General features: G+C 32.8%; 2 long non-coding RNA genes across 2 annotated transcripts; both read left to right on the top strand.

Moving 5' to 3' along the window:
* The first annotated feature begins 145 nt into the window (after window positions 1–145).
* On the top strand, window positions 146–7,050 carry LOC133187456 (uncharacterized). The gene is made up of 3 exons (XR_009721196.1): window positions 146–324; window positions 854–927; window positions 6,903–7,050. It is a non-coding gene; the product is annotated as an uncharacterized LOC133187456 (long non-coding RNA).
* Window positions 7,051–7,148: 98 nt separating this feature from the next.
* On the top strand, window positions 7,149–15,970 carry LOC133187455 (uncharacterized). The gene is made up of 2 exons (XR_009721195.1): window positions 7,149–7,316; window positions 15,388–15,970. It is a non-coding gene; the product is annotated as an uncharacterized LOC133187455 (long non-coding RNA).
* The last annotated feature ends 738 nt before the right edge of the window (window positions 15,971–16,708 follow it).

Below are 16,708 nucleotides of genomic sequence, written 5' to 3' on the forward strand. Positions count from 1 at the left end.
AGTAAAAACATAAAGAAATCTTTTCTATATATGGATGTCTGTGGGAAGGTAAACACGTACATTCCGTATTGACCTATGTACGTTGTACCCGCGGAGAGAAATTATTTCTGTATCTGTATCTAATAGCATATTTCAAATCAACGTTGATCTTTTGCATTGTGTACCACAATATACTGTCAGAAATTTTAAATGTTTTCTTGTGTTTCGCATCTTGTTTATGTGTCATGCAAAGTTCGAAGGTTTCATATTAAAAACGAAAGTAGAGTCGGTCACGCCATGTGTTATGGGCCGGGGAAACGTTCAGTCTGCCTGGCTTATATATAGGTACGTGGGCTGTTAAAATCATTGTTAATATTGTGTACATATTAAGCTGTCAACTAAAAACACATGTACGACTGAGGCGTAAACATTAGAAATAATTCCTGCAAGTTTAAATGATGAAAGGGGGAGGGGGACTGTCTACTTCTTCCAGGGACATAATGATATAATTGTTAAGCATGTAGAGGTCCCTGCTTCAACGTGGTCTTCTAGCCCTTGCAAACTGAGGGTATAGTGCAGCTTTATAAGTTGATATTAATGTCAAAGACATGCTGTGCATTTAGACAGTGACATGTCACATGCCCTAATTTTAATGTGTGTCAGAATTTAAAGATTGATACTTGTCATTTTTATTGACATGCACTCATTATTGCATTGGGGCAATTTTGAGAGAATATGTAAATATAGCTGTGATGATTCATGAATATGATGCGACTTCTACTAATTTAAGTTACAGTAATTAATTTTTTTTTCCTATTTATCATGGAATTCATGCATGTTTTAAAACTTACATGTATATTATAATACATTTCAGGTAGAAAGATTGATTTCAGATGAGAAATTATTAATGTTCATGGCTACTCAGAACACGGCAGGGAGAAGTTTATGGTATGAATGCAATTATATAATATTCATTTAATAGTGAAAAGCTACGTCAGGAAAAAAACAAACACTACCTAAGTTCTAATGATCTGTGTTCATGATGATGTGTTTGTGTATCAGCATGATCTGTATACCTTTTCCTGTCATGAACATGATGAATCAGTACTGATTTACATGTAATACCTTAATGACAGTCTGTCGGTCCAAGACCGGCAAATATTTGGGAGGATCAATGAATTCAAAATTAAGTCTGTATGTTATCAGTTAATTGTGCCAGTATCATAAAAAAAAATTAAAGGTTCAGTTTAAAAGACAAAGAACTTCACAAATAATAGTCCAGATAAAAAGTAAAATAAAATTATCTAAATAGGATTAAAAAAAAAAAGATGTTTGCAACTGACTGTCATACCGATAATTTTCATCATTTAGCTATTTTCCATTTTTATAAACATGTACAGGACAGATAATTAACACTATAACACCATTGGCTATTGTTGTGGTCGGGGCATACCATGTAATATATTAAACAAAATAATACGAACTACTATAAATTCTCTTTTATGATGTGCACACTTTTATTTTCAGCAAAACAAAAAAAAAGACAAAGAAGGAGGGGTACACACTATACAATCATTTTTTTATTGGGGTATAATTCAACCACTGAAATTTAAAATGAAGAGATTTACTTCCATTCAGGGATTTTTAAAAAGATTTAAATGAAAAGATTTTCCAACTGCAGAGAATACAATTATGTTATATGGAATTATGATTGAACATTTACAATATTTATAAATCCTTCAAAATGTTTCTGTCATCAAGGGTGTCCGATAGAGACATAAATAACAGAGATTTATGTAGCATGTGTAGCTGTTTGAAATCTTGCAAATTTTCTAACTCCCTCCCATTCTAACATGAGGCACTGGAAAATGCAGGGAAAAGTCATTTTTGTTTTTTGGAATATGGTATTAATCATGCATAAATTACTGAAGCTAACATTGGCAGTATGTAAAACTGGATCTATTCATTCTTTATGAAAACTCGATCACTGGTCTGAGGCCATATTCCTATAGGATTAATTAGGGGTAATTAAAATTAAAAAAATCAAAAACTTCAACAGGTTTTATGATTCTTCCCCTCAAAGTAATAAAAAATGTAATCACACTAGATGACTTTGCTCACTTATCTACATTATCAATAGAAAGGCCAGAGTAGCTACATTTTATATACATGTATATATATCGGTATACAATATATACTTTAAAAGCAGATTGAATTATATTCCTTTATTTCGACAGTTGTTTGTTGTTTACATTATCATCAGAATTAAATCCCCACATGAAATTTTACTTTACAATACATGTATAATGAGTCGGGTTACATTCGTAACAAAGAAATTTAATGCCCACAAAACCTTCTCGGATTCAAATCAACAAAATTTTATCCCCACGAAAATTTGTGCTTCGATCTACAGTATATAACCAACACTTTAATGTGAGTAAAACGTACAGCAGATGCATTTAGTATTTTTAAGTGCAGTGACTGGAAAGGCACAGTAATTTCAGACCAAACTCAAGTTTACTCATTATTTAGTATTTAGGAACAAGTTATTTGTAAGTGTATCAAAAATAATAAGACAAGACATTTAAATATACAACAAAAAATATAAAGGGCCTCATAATCTTTCAGAGGGACTCTATTAATTAATGTTTGATATCGATTGGCAGACTCTGTAAACCTGAGTGAACAATTATGTTAAGAGAAGTTTGTTAATAAAGAGAATCTAGATCTGTTACCACTTAACCAGATTATTAAAATTTAATTTAAAAGGTAAACATGTTGTTGATAGTGAAGAAGTCTGTGTGCCAAGAATATAATATTTTATTTCAAATGAGCAAGAAATGTCATCATCTGACAGTGTGTATTACTTAGATTGCATAAATTAAGTTTTCTTTATATATTTTGTGATGGAATTAGAAGAAATCTGAAAGATTGTAACCCCCCCCCCCCCCCAATTTTTTACCCTCCATGATTATTTTAATTTCAGTTTTCACATACAAATTAATAACACTGTAGTATATACTGCACACCAAAAGAGCTCTGATTTTATGGTATTTTATGGAGATAGAGACTTATTTGCCCTGGGAAATCCTAACAGTCTGTTACTGAATTTCAATTAATGCAAGCATTTTTAACAATTGAATGAGAAAATCATATTGTATAAAGGTATAAATAATGAGCTAATCAGATCTATTTTATTTTCTTGAATTTCAACATGTTCAACATAGCCAGGGTACATGGCATATTTACACCCTAAGAAAAATATTCAAAGACTTTAAAGTATTGACAGAAATCTCTACACATTTACTTGAGTGAGAAAGCATGTAAATAAAGTGTTCAATTTATTTATCTTGGAATAAAAACATTTTTGATTTAGTGTATAGATCATGATAGAGGGTCCTTAACAGTCCTTGGTCTTGATTCTAATCGGGATCGGTATTCAACTTAACGTTTACTTTCATTTTAATCATGCGAATGTGATTTTGACAGCTGACAAGAATATGTATGAACTGGTTGTGAAACTTTGATGAGGATGTACAGTATGAGATATGTACATTTAATGTCCTCTACACAAGGAGGGTTTTATTCCAATTAATTGTAAGTTACTGCAGATTAAATTTGGACCACATTCACACAGAGAATTTAAGGAGGAACAGGGCCTTGAGCTGAAAAAAATCTAGTCAATGAATTTTTTTCATATTTTGTATATTTTTAACTTAATATGTCCTACACATTTTAAAAGTAATTCTGCATTCAGATTTCTTGACTTATTTAAGTGATATCGCCATACAAAAATCGCTCCTCACAGTGTCTGTAAATAGTTTTGGTTCTTCGTCTTTACGGGTCCATAACTAAGTCTAAAATGGAAATTTTTAAGCACAAACAAGAAATATGTATAAGGACATGCATCTCTTCAAGTATTCAGAATATATATAGAATTAAAATTCTTTAAGCATTTTTGCTATTTTACAATGTATATGGATTGGATGAATACTTTTCAAGACATCTTCAACGATGAAAAATTCATTTGGGAAATAATTCTGTCAATAAATATTTGAAGATTTACGATTGAACTGAAGTCCTTCTTCATAGTACCGTAATCAACTGTAGCAATATCGTAAGGTGAAGATAATTACCTCATATCACAGAGGACAGAATTGAACAAGACATAAGCGTGGTAAAAACGCTTCATCTTTACATTTTCCGAGTACGGGAAAAACAACTGTGACGTCACAGGAAAACTTATACAACCGAAATGAAATATTAATTCAGAGAATCTTTGCTACTAAACATGTAAAAATTATTTTTGTAGTTCCTGCTTCAAAAAATACATCACGATGCCTTGATTGTGATCTGTTATCATAGACCTAATGCTTTAGGTATATGGTTTCTATGTTTATAAACTGACTAAGTCTTACCAGGTAACCAACATATACCTGCATGATCTCATTGCACTGAGAGATCATATATGACATCACTGACTCGTTAGACTGTAGCATAAAGAAATAGATGGGTGGATCGATCAATTTCACAATTTACACGATCATTTAAAACTCTTAATTATTTTACATTAAATGTTTAAGCTTAACAAGTTGAACAAAAATTACACAAAAAATGCTGATTTTAACAACGTTTAGCACCTACATTAACAGTAACTAAGGGGATGACAAATCCCATTGCCCAATGCCCATGACTAGTGAATTTTAAGGGTGGGCAAGTGAAATTTTATCAACCACTTGCCCGTGGGCAAGTGACTTTAAAAAATTAAATCCATATGTACCGGTAAGTCATAGAAATAGAGCTAGACACAGGGGCTTGCATGATCTACTCATTATTTGTCTTCCTATTTTTTGGAATATATATAAATATATACAGTATTAGATTATGGTCATGATGGTGGGGCAAGCAAAAATTCAGGTAGGGCAAGTAAATTTTGACCGTGCACTTGCCCTCAGACAAGTGCCTAAAAAATCTATTTGTCAGCCCTTTTGACTATGATGCAGTCAATTCAATCATGTGACATGTGTCCTGTCCCCCCTTAATGCGAATAATGCAAATTAATTTACTGTACATTAAATTTCTTTGCATTAACTCCATGTGAACACCAAGCAAAGCTATAATTAGAATTAAATTTTGATACATGCTTAACTATAGCACAATTAAGCCACATGCCATATGTTGGTGGTCAGGTACATTATTTACATGATTAAATATAATGAAACAAATGATATTATGACCTTAAGTTGAAAATACACTATTTTATGTTTAATTATATTTTGTATTTCCTATCCTATACATACTACCGGTACATGATTAGATATATTATGTACATGTAAATATATTGATGATGCTTTTTCAATGGATAGTAATTATTCATTTTTATTCCTACATTAATTGATTCTGGTGTGACAGGTCAACAGAGGATGCTTTCTCCTCCTAGGCACCTGATCCCACCTCTGGGATTTCCAGGGGGTCCTTGTTTTATCCAGGCTCTCACAGATTTGTATTTTTTATAGATTGTTTGAGATTGATCACTGTTCATTATACATGTATTTAACTTTTTTTTATTCACATGTATATCCCTTTGAACTCAAAATTAAAGACACCACAGAGGCTGATGCATCTGTTTCATATTTGAATATTTTACTAGATAAAGACATTAATGGCAAAGTAACAACTAAACTTTATTATAAACTTTCATTTTTCTATAATTATTAACTTACCTTACTTATGTAGCATTATCACCTGCATATGGAGTTTATGTCTCCCATTTGATTCAAAGGGCAAGAGCATGTGTACTACATGTATGTACAAACAATTACTAAAATGGGGCAAGCTATTGGCATATAAGTTGTATAGCCAAGGTATACAGGTATAGGTATAGCCAACATTTTGCAAATTCTGTGTTTGCAGGGTTTGACACTAAGGCATGTCCAACTGACCCAGTCTAGTAAATGAGTGGTCCGGTCGTGTCAAATGTTCGTGATCTAGACCGACTAGTTGTGTGAATAAAATAATGTTATCTCACATTTCAGTCTTTCAAATAAATGTTCTATAAACTTTTTAAACAATATTTTTTTAATTTTCTGATTGTAAACACAGCCATCGCTCTGAAAAAGAAAACTTCACAGCATGACACAATTAATCCTTATTTTTATCCTGGCTGTAATAGACAATTTGCGATCGAAACTAGCTTCATTCAGTATCAATTGGTATGAAAATTATTGAATAATATATATCGAATAATATATTCTTTAATTTATTTATATTTACGGTAATAATTTTTTAAAGTTCCTTGCATGTTCTTTAAAGCCAGCCCTATAATATTTGCATGTTCTGTTTAACCCGACTCAATGGGCTGCGACCTATGGAAAAGTCTGACAAAATGTATTATCTTAATACATGCGAGAGATAGTATTGTTTCGAACTTTTTTCACTAAAATACCAGGTTATAAAAAGAAAAAAAAATTAAGTTTGGTCGGGGCTTAAGTGTTTTTACGGTCAGTGCTAGTCAAAATTATGGGAAGTAGCCCGACTTGTATAGTAGTCATAAAAGAAAATGTCAAACCCTGGTTTGATACAATGACCTTGTTAACAAATATAGTCTACACATAAGTCAAATGTTTACTGATGTTTTTCATACAGAAAGTGTTAGGCCATTATTTTTATACTGAATTGTCAACAGATTTATCCATTCTCCCTATTATGACAAGGAGCTCACAGCAGGTGTAACCAGTTGACAGGGGATGCTTATTCCTCCATGGCAACTGATCCCACCTCTGATGTTTTAAAGATCTATGTTTGCTATGCTCACAATTAGTAATGTTTCAATGCACCTTTGAGCTTAAATACTGTTTGTAATCTTCATATTTCAGTAAAGGTCTGCAAAATTCTAATAGATGGGAAACAATTTGTCTTTTCAGTTATGAACATTTCTTATCAACAAACCCTGTAAGAAGAAGGACCTCTGTTCTACAGCTTGTGGTGGATCATAGAACACATGATATCAACCAAGTTTAAAGGAAGCATAGATAGCCACAATAGAAAGATTTAAGGATTGTGAGAAACCAAATATAACACAATTCAGAATAAAGTCCATGGGAGTGTGAGAAAAAAGAATAGTAGAGTGTAATCCTAAGGACTGTCTTCAGACTTCCACAAATTCAGAAAAATACTGTTGAACTCATGAGTGAGTGAGTGACAAAATTAACAAAACTCATGATTCTCAAAAATTCAAGGAAGATGTGCGAGTTGAGACTAAGACGGATTTTAGGAGTTTTGATGACAAAGAATCAACCATTGGAAATATGGCTATTTGAACTTGGATCTCATTATTGGTAAGTAAATTAAACATTTATATTAATTAGTTATATTGATTGTTAATGACCTAGCAATTTTAATTACTACCATTTAATTTTAACTAATTTTTACATGTAGCTTCTCACATTGATTTTTTTTTTAAAATACATGTACATATATTTTTAATTTTCATGAAAGCTAACGGACAAGGTGCATGTGTGACTTAACACCCCCCCCCCCCCCCCTTTTCCAGTTTTTAGCTCACCTGAGCTGAAAGCTCAAGTTAGCTTTTCTGATCACACATTGTCCAGCGTCTGTCCGTCCAACTGTAAACTTTTCACATTTTCAACTTCTTCTCAAGAACCAAGTACTGGGCCAATGTTAAGCAAAGTTGATACAAAGCATTCCTGGGTAAAGGGGATTCTAAATTTTAAAATGAAGGGCCAAGTTTCCTTCCAAGGGGAGATAATCAAGAAATGCAAAAATAGGTTAGGGCCATTGAAACATCTTCTTTCAAGAAGCAACGAGCCAGAAAAGCTGAAACTTATATGTAGGCTTTCTGAGGTAGTGTAGATTGTAAATTATTCAAATCTTGCCCCTGCGGGGCATGATGGGGCCACAAATTAGGGGATGAAAATTTTACAATGAAATATATAGGAAAAATCCTCAGATATCTTCTTCTCAAGAACCACTGTGGCAGAAAAGCTGAAACTTATATAAATGCTTCCTACAGAATATTAGATTATAAATTGTTCAGATCATGGCCCCGCGGGTGGAGGGTGGGACCACAATAGGGAATGGATGTTTTACATTGAAAATATTATAGGAAAAACATCTTTAAAAATCTTCTTCTCAAGACTACTGGACTATTAAGAGGGTTGTCCCTAAGTATTGAAAAAAGCAGGGAATATATAAAAAGTAGAACAGTCAGGGGCATGATGGAATCAAGTTATTTTTTAAAATAACTTTTTTAGGTTACTTCACTTATTTATTACTAAACAAAGAAATAACTCATTTGAGTTAATTCTTAAAACATAGAATGCCTATCAATTTTGCCAAAAAACATCAATTTTTTGAGTTTGCTGCAGATTTAAGATGATGTAAGACTGAGAAAGTTGTAAATGTATGTACTTCTATTAATATACTCAACAGACTTCATATCTCCTGAGCAGATATGATGATATTTATCAAAATATATATAACTTCCGCCAATTTTGCCAAAAGTGAGACTAATTTTCCTAAAATCCTTGGATATTACTGTACAATCTCTTAGTATGTCTTACATTTTTTGTGCAAAGCTGTAGATTTTTGTGCAAGAGTTCTAAAGTGAGGTTGGTTAAGGTTTAAATAACTGAAATAAGTTAGGCCAAATAAAAAAATATGTGTGGTTCCGGTTACCCGACCTTCCCTATTTTATACCCCCGACCCTAAACTTTTTTTTGGCAATTTTCATATTTTTTCCGGAATTTTCCCCTATTTTCATCAATGGCTCCGGTTTAAGTTTTAGTTTCAGCAATGACGGCCTCCTTGCAAAACATAGTGCTAGTGTTTAATAGTGTTAAATCCAAAGCAAGCTAGCATGTAGGTGTCCCCTACCAATATTGACTAGTACATTATCACACCACATCTAAATGCCATTTGCAAAGCAGTGATTAGGTATAATTTAGAAAAATTAAGAAAATCATTTTGATTTAAAAAAAAAAAAAAAAAAAAAAAAATCCCTACCTACCTACCCTAATTTTTTTGGAAGTGTAACCGGAACCACACATATTTTTTTGTTTGGCCTTATGATTTGTTGAATTTCAACTTGTTAAATCTTAAAGATAGATTACTTTTACTGTCATGAACCTTTTCCATCTACTTAATAACCCAAGTACAGCATGAATAAAGCTTTTCAGATACCAGTAGGTTTAAAATAATGAATAGTAAAGTATCAATAACTGGAATAAGTTGTATTTTTTTCAGCTTAAATTAGAGGGATTGACCCACTAAAATACCAGTTTTTTTTTATAACTTGCGTATAAGTCAGATAATGAGTTTTGGACCAAAGTTTAACTCCCAAAAAACTGACTTATAGGCGAGTATATACGGTATATAGGAAAAATTTTAAATATCTTCTTCTCAAGAAATACTGTACTAGAAAAGATGAAAATTAGATGAAAGCTTTCTTAGGTAGCGTAGGTTTTAAATTGTTCAGATCATGGCCCCTGGGGGTAGGGTGGGGCCACAATAGGGATTACGTTGGATAAATCTTTAAAATGCTTAATTCTTCTCAAGAACAACAAAGCCACGATGAAACATAATAATGTAAGAAGCAACCTCTGGTAGTGTAGATTCATTTTTTATTAAATGATGGCCCCTATATATAGGGTTGGGCCACAAAAGACAACAAAATTTTACATAGGAGTACATGTATATGGGGGAAAAATCTGTGGCAGAACAGAAGGCCAAAGTGACTAATAGGTGAGTGTTGTTGCCCATGGGCCTCCTGTTTTGTTATCAGCAACTAGCTTTGTTTTGAGTCTTATCTCATAAATGCTTTCTCATTCAAAACTTACACAAAGTCTAGAGTAAATATTCATTTAATTAAAAATAGGGATGAGTATCAAAATGCAAAAAAACTTAATCATGACAATATTTTGATTGATTGATTGATTGTTTGTTGTTTAACGTCCCTCTCGAGAACTTTTCACTCATATTGAGATGCCACCACTTGCCGGTGGAGGGCTACAAATTTTGACCTATACTTGGCACTCTGGGCCATTGAGCAGTGAGGGTTCTTTTCCGTGCCAGCACTTACTGCGACACGGGACCTCAGTTTATACGGTCTCATCCGAAGGACCGGTCTCCACGTCCCGCAGTGGGATTTGAACCCGCGACGTAAGGATCAACTCCTTACTCCGCGACTCTAGAGCAGATGCTCTAACCACTGTGCCACGCGGGCGACGACAATATTTTGACTTGTGTTTTATGATATATATTGATGCATATCACTTAATTTTTACTTTTGTTCTACCTGTTCTATAGCATATTAAAAAAAATTCCTAGAAGTTTCCACTGTAAAATTGTTAAGAATAAATGTATTCTTCAATCATTATGAAATATGGTTTGTTTATAAATATAATTTATCATGTTTATAGAATCAGTAATCCAAAATTCTATATCTCAAAAAAAAAAAAATTACATTTATAAAGTACAGTGTAGTTGTACTTTAAGATGACTCAAATTCTTTTCTGATTTTTAAATTGAAAACAAAAAAAGTAAAGATAATTAAGATTGCCTTTAACTGGTAACCAACTTCAGTTGTATCTCCATATACTGGTGTAACAATTAATACACCCCTAATTAAGAGACTATGTGCGACAAATAAAGGACATATAAATTTTATGAATTTATAATTGCAATAAAATCAGGAGATATTTTTAGATAAAATCTGTTGAAAGCAAGTTTACGTGTCAGTTAATCATGTTAATTGTGTAAGTTTAACTGATAAGAGGGATATGTTTAAGACACCAAGTTGACAACATATTTAAAAAAATGGTGAATGAATTCTAGCAATGGACAGACTTTCTACAGCACAGTGTATATATAATATAAACAGTGTATATATTTTATATATTTATGACACATCATGTACATGTACTAAGATCAATATTTTCATGATGTACATTTTAAAATTAATGAATATACTACTGTTCCAGAGTCTCCAAAATATTTGTACACCATATTATGTAATTATTTTAGTCCCCTAGCTACCAGTGAAACTGGAGGGGACTACAGGTTTCTCCTTTATCTGTCTTTCAGTCTGTCTGTCAGTCTTTGTCACTTGGTTTTCTGGATTTTTTTTTTCTAAACTATGGGCATTGGTGGCATATTTCTGTCCCCTACATGCAAGATAAATTATGTTAACATGCAACATAATTATGTAGATATGCGACTTTATTTATGCCAACATGCAAAATAATTATGTTGACATGCAAGTTACCAACTTCTCGAGAGAATCTAATTTTAATGTTGGTAAACTTATACTTACGCACGCCATTATATGACATCATGCAAGCAAGATGTAACAGAATTATGTTGACAAGCAACTTATTTATGTTTACATGCAAGATAATTATGTAGACATGCGACTTATTTATGTCAACATACATGATAATTATGTTAACATGCAACTTATTTATGTCAACATGCAAGATATTATGCTGACATGCGAGTTAATTATGTCAACATGTGAGATATGTTTGTTGACATGCAACTTATTATCTTTCATGCATATGTTGACATATATAATTATTTTGCATGTTTAATTATAACTCGCATGTTGACATAAATAAGTTGCATGTTGACATGAATAAGTCACATGTTGACATAAATAAGTTGCATGTTAACATAATCATCTTGCGTGTAAAATATATAACTCGCATGTTGACATAAATAAGTCGCATGTTGACAAATATAAGTTGCATGTTAACATTATTATCTTGCAATGTTGAGATAAATAAGTTGCATGTCTACATATTTATCTCACATGTTAACATAATTATTTTGCATGTTGACATAGATAAATCGCATGTCTACATAATTATGCTTCATGTTAACATAATTTATCTTGCATGTAGGGGGCAGAAATATGCCACCAAATAAACACTCGCAGATCTATACGTGTATTTATGTAACCGGGTTTTCCCATGAATGATGAAAACACTGGTCAGTTTGTAATTTAGGGTTCTTTAATTCTGATGTGGATACTATTTTATAGATATATAATTCAGCCCGAATTGTGGACCTAGGCTGCATACATAGGTGTTACCGCTACTTTATCTAAACCATATCTGGACTGTGATCAGGTCTTATAGTCCAGTCAGAAATATATAATATCTAATTAGACAAGATCCCAGCACTTTGGCTTGTGGCTGGATTCAAAGTGAATTTTAAAAGAACAAAGAGTAACTCACTAAGGAATGTGACCTCAATGACCGACCAATAAAATCTCTGCAAAACAAGAATAGCCAATCGACTATTCCTAGCCTCTAAACTGGTTCTCACATATACTAATGAATAAACTAGAGAGTTCTAACTATGAAAAGATAATTCTAAATCTAAAATAAGTATTACCATACAATATGTGCAGTAAGGTTAGTAAATGTAATTATCAAATGGAGTTTAAGTTTATTTATTTATGGCAATGTGTTCATTTATTAAACTATTTTATATTCAATTTATTTACAGTTTAAAATATAACATATAACCCATTACTACATTTAGCTGATTTTTAGGTCACCTGAGTCACTCAGGTGACCTATTGCTATCCGTTCTCGTCCGTCGGCGTGCATCGTGCGTTAACATTTGAACATTTTTAGCTTCTTCTCTGAAACCGCTTAACCAATTTCAACCAAATTTGGCATATAGCATCTATGGGTGAAGGGGAACAAAAATTTTGAATTTCATGGTCCCTGCCCCCCTGGAGCCTGAGGGGTGGGACTTAAAAACCACCAAAAATAATGCAATCTTTAAAAATCTTCTTCTTTACTCCTGGACATCAAGCAGTCAAACTGTTGGCATCATTGTAATAAGCATTGAGCCCTCTACCAAAATTGTGAAATTCATGGCCCCAGGGTCAAGGGTTCTGGCCCCAGGGTGGGGCTATATAGATCATATAGTGAAAGTGCATTATTTCTTTGAAAATCTTCTTCTCTGCTCCTGGGTATTAAATAAGGTAACTAAGTACATAGTTATGATGAGCAAGAGTGCCTCTTCCAGAATTGTGAAATTCATGGCCCCAGGGTCAGGGGTTCTGGTGTTAGGGCAGGACTCTATTGATTATATAGTGAAAATGCATTAATTCTTTGAAAATCTTCTTCTCTGCTCCTGGGTATTAAATAGAGTAACTAAGTACATAGTTATGATGAGCAAGAGTGCCTCTTTCAAAATTGTGAAATTCATGGCCCCAGGGTCAGGGGTTCTGGCCCCAGGGTGGGGCTATATAGATCATATAGTGAAAGTGCATTATTTCTTTGAAAATCTTCTTCTTTGCTCCTGGGTATTAAATAAGGTAACTAAGTACATAGTTATGATGAGCAAGAGTGCCTCTTCCAAAATTGTGAAATTCATGGCCCCGGGGTTAGGGGTTCTGGTGTAAGGGCGGGGCTCTATTGATTATATAGTGAAAATGCATTAATTCTTTGAAAATCTTCTTCTCTGCTCCTGGGTATTAAATAAAGTAACTAAGTACATAGTTATGATGAGCAAGAGTGCCTCTTCCAAAATTGTGAATGTCATGGCCCCAGGGTCAGGGGTTCTGGTGTTAGGGCAGGGTTCTATCAACTATATAGTGAAAATGCATTAATTCTTTGAAAATCTTCTCCTCTGCTCCTGGGCATTAAGGTGATAAACTAAGTACATAGTTATGATGAGGAGGTGGGCCCCTTCCAGAATTGTGAAAGCCATGGCCCCTGGGTCAGGGGTTCTGGTGTTAGGGCAGGGCTCTATTGATTATATAGTGAAAATGCATTAATTCTTTGAAAATCTTCTTCTCTGCTCCTGGGTATTATTTAAACAAACTAAGTGCATGGTTATGATGCATAAGGATGCCTTTTTAAAAATTGTGAATTTCATGGCCCCAGGGTCAGGGGTTCCGGTGTTAGGGCGGGGCTCTATTGATTATATTGTGAAAATGCATTGATTCTATGAAAATCTTCTTCTTTGCTTCTGGAGATTATTTAAACAAACTAAGTGCATGATTATGATAGGCAAGGATGCCTCTTCCAAAATTTTTTAATACATGGCCTCAGTTTTTGGGGTTCTTGAGGAGGGGGGGGGGGGGCTCTATTGATTATATAGTGAAAATGCATTAATTCTATTAATTAATCATTAACTAATCCTCTATGCTCCTTAGTGTTGAGCTGATAAATAAATTGCTTAGCTTTGATGAAGATGGGAGCTTCGAACAGAATTTTTAAATCTTGTGGTCCTAGGGTCAGGGGTTCTGGCATAACGAGGAAGGGGGGGGGGCTTTTGATAATATAGTGGAAAAGTGTTAATTCTTTGAAGTCCATAGTTATGAAGATGAGGGTAACTCTTCCAAATTTGTAAATTTCTTGACCTTTGGTCTTGGGTTCTGGTGTTTGGGTAAGGCTTTGTTGAATCTGTAGTGAAAATGCATTGTACCTGTGAAATTCTTCTCTGCTTCTGGGCATATCGAAAGCAAACTGTGTAAAAGTTTAAATGATATAAGTAAGCGTATTTCTACCAGATTTTTGAACATCTGGACAATTCGTCTAAGCATTCTGGTCCTGGGCAGGGCTCTATTAATTTGTACTCTACTGAGAGAAGTTATTCCCCTTTTCCATTCATCACTGTAAATAATGTTTTTGAAAGGTTAATAGAATAAGATAATTATGCAAGAATGTTTATTGTATAATTCAAAAAGTACTTTCTTAGTTTTAATAATCAGGTAGACCTGTAAGTAATAGATAAATAAAAACGAGACAAAAATAACTTATCTTATTAAAAGTTCTTCAAAGACCATAAGAGAGGTCAATGCTAGAGGTCTTAATATGGGTTTAAAAATAGTACAGATGCACTAATAGTTTGTTAATAGTCTGCATGGTGATAATATTAAGTGGGGGACAGATTAGAACTTAAGTTATGAGTAGATACTGAATACTAGACTAATTATTTTGTTGATCCTGATATTCCTACTTCTCTTGCTTTAGGGCAACAAAGCTTCATCCCTCAGTGTATTTAACTTCTAAATTGTTGTATTATACTCAGGTAACCGTTAAGGACCTTGGGCCTCTTGTTAGTATATGTGAGTGTACCTTGATAATTAAGTTACAGATCAATTTTGCATTTCATTCCACTTTGTTGATTTTTGACATAATTATAGCCTTTTTAATTTTTAAGGGGAACCAGATTACACTTGCCAATAACTCCAAATTCAAATAATATACTGTTTTATATATATATATATATATATATATATATATATATATATATATATATATATATATATATATATATATATGCAGGAAGCATTTGATGATTTGAAGTGCTTTTTTTAAACATGCATGATTAAATGATCATTTAAATTTAATTTCAATATAGATGCATGCATGATGGTGAGCTGAAGAAGAAAACCATGACAAAAGAAAGTTCCTAGTGTTCATCATGCAGCCATTTTGAATGCCCAACTGAGAGAGCAAGCCAGTGTGAAAAATTATTTCTTGGAAGTTAAACAAAATCTGCTGTGAATTAAAGCTTTAAAAGTACATTTAAAAACATTCTGATTCATCTATAAGTGAGACTAGATTGCCTTTGACAGTTGCCAGTGGAATTCGGATCTGAATTGTACCAGTATTAATAAATTGAAGTGATTTGCCTTAAAATTACATTTGTATATGGTGTACATTAATTACTTCAAGGAGATATAATACACCTGTTTAAACAATGAGGTCCATAGCAAAAAAACATGGATTTGGAATTTAGCTCACCTTATCCAAAGGCTCAATTGCACAATTCTGATAAAAAGAAGTCTCTGGTATCCAACAATGCAACATTTATATGTTTGACCGTTTGTCCTCCATTAACTTTTAACATTTTCTTTTTTTTTTTCTAACATTTGGTCAATGTAAACCACATTTGGTACAATGTATCTCTGCTTAAAAGGAATAAAGCTTATTCAAATAAAGGTGCTGAATCCTTTTTCAAGGGGAGATAATGAAGAAACATGAAAAATGGGATAATGTCATTAAAAATCTTTCATTTTAAGGTATTCAATGTATAATGAAGGAATGTTGAGCAGTTTTGAATCATTTTAAACTAGTTAAATATGTATTGCTAGATAATGATGAACGTAAAATGAACCAAATTCACATGACTGATAACATATTAGAAACTGACCATTTTGTACCGTAAACATTTTCAAGAGTTATCTGCCCTTGATGCAAAGAAGAAAATTTAAATTTTGTCAATATATCTGTAGCAGATGACTTATTTTATTTCATATTTTAATAAGGAGAGAGTTTATGCATATTTTCACAAGAGATTTGTATGAAGTTCAAATTACTTTTTAGAATATCTAAACAAAACATGCGCTGCCCATAGACTTCATTGTAAAATTCAAGGTGCAATTACATGTAATTGGACAATAATCAAAATTTTGTAAATTCCTTTGGTGGTGTACTTTTATTTAATAACATCTTCAAATGCTAACTTGATTAAAAACACTGGACAATTCATTTATTAGGTACAGAATATGGTCATTATACATTGAATACCTTAAGAACAACTTGGTCATAAAAGACAAATGTTATCCAAGAGTTTTCTTAATGAACATAGGTTCAAGTTTTTTCATTGTCTGTAAGGTGAGGATAGAGCTGCAGAGGGGTTAAAAGTTTTGCATGAAAATATGTATAAGTGAAAAACT

This window comes from Saccostrea echinata, unplaced genomic scaffold (assembly GCF_033153115.1).
Source record: "Saccostrea echinata isolate AGI-Se365-2 ecotype Australia unplaced genomic scaffold, CSIRO_AGI_Sech_v1 ptg000015l, whole genome shotgun sequence".
Taxonomy (NCBI): Eukaryota; Metazoa; Mollusca; class Bivalvia; order Ostreida; family Ostreidae; genus Saccostrea; species Saccostrea echinata.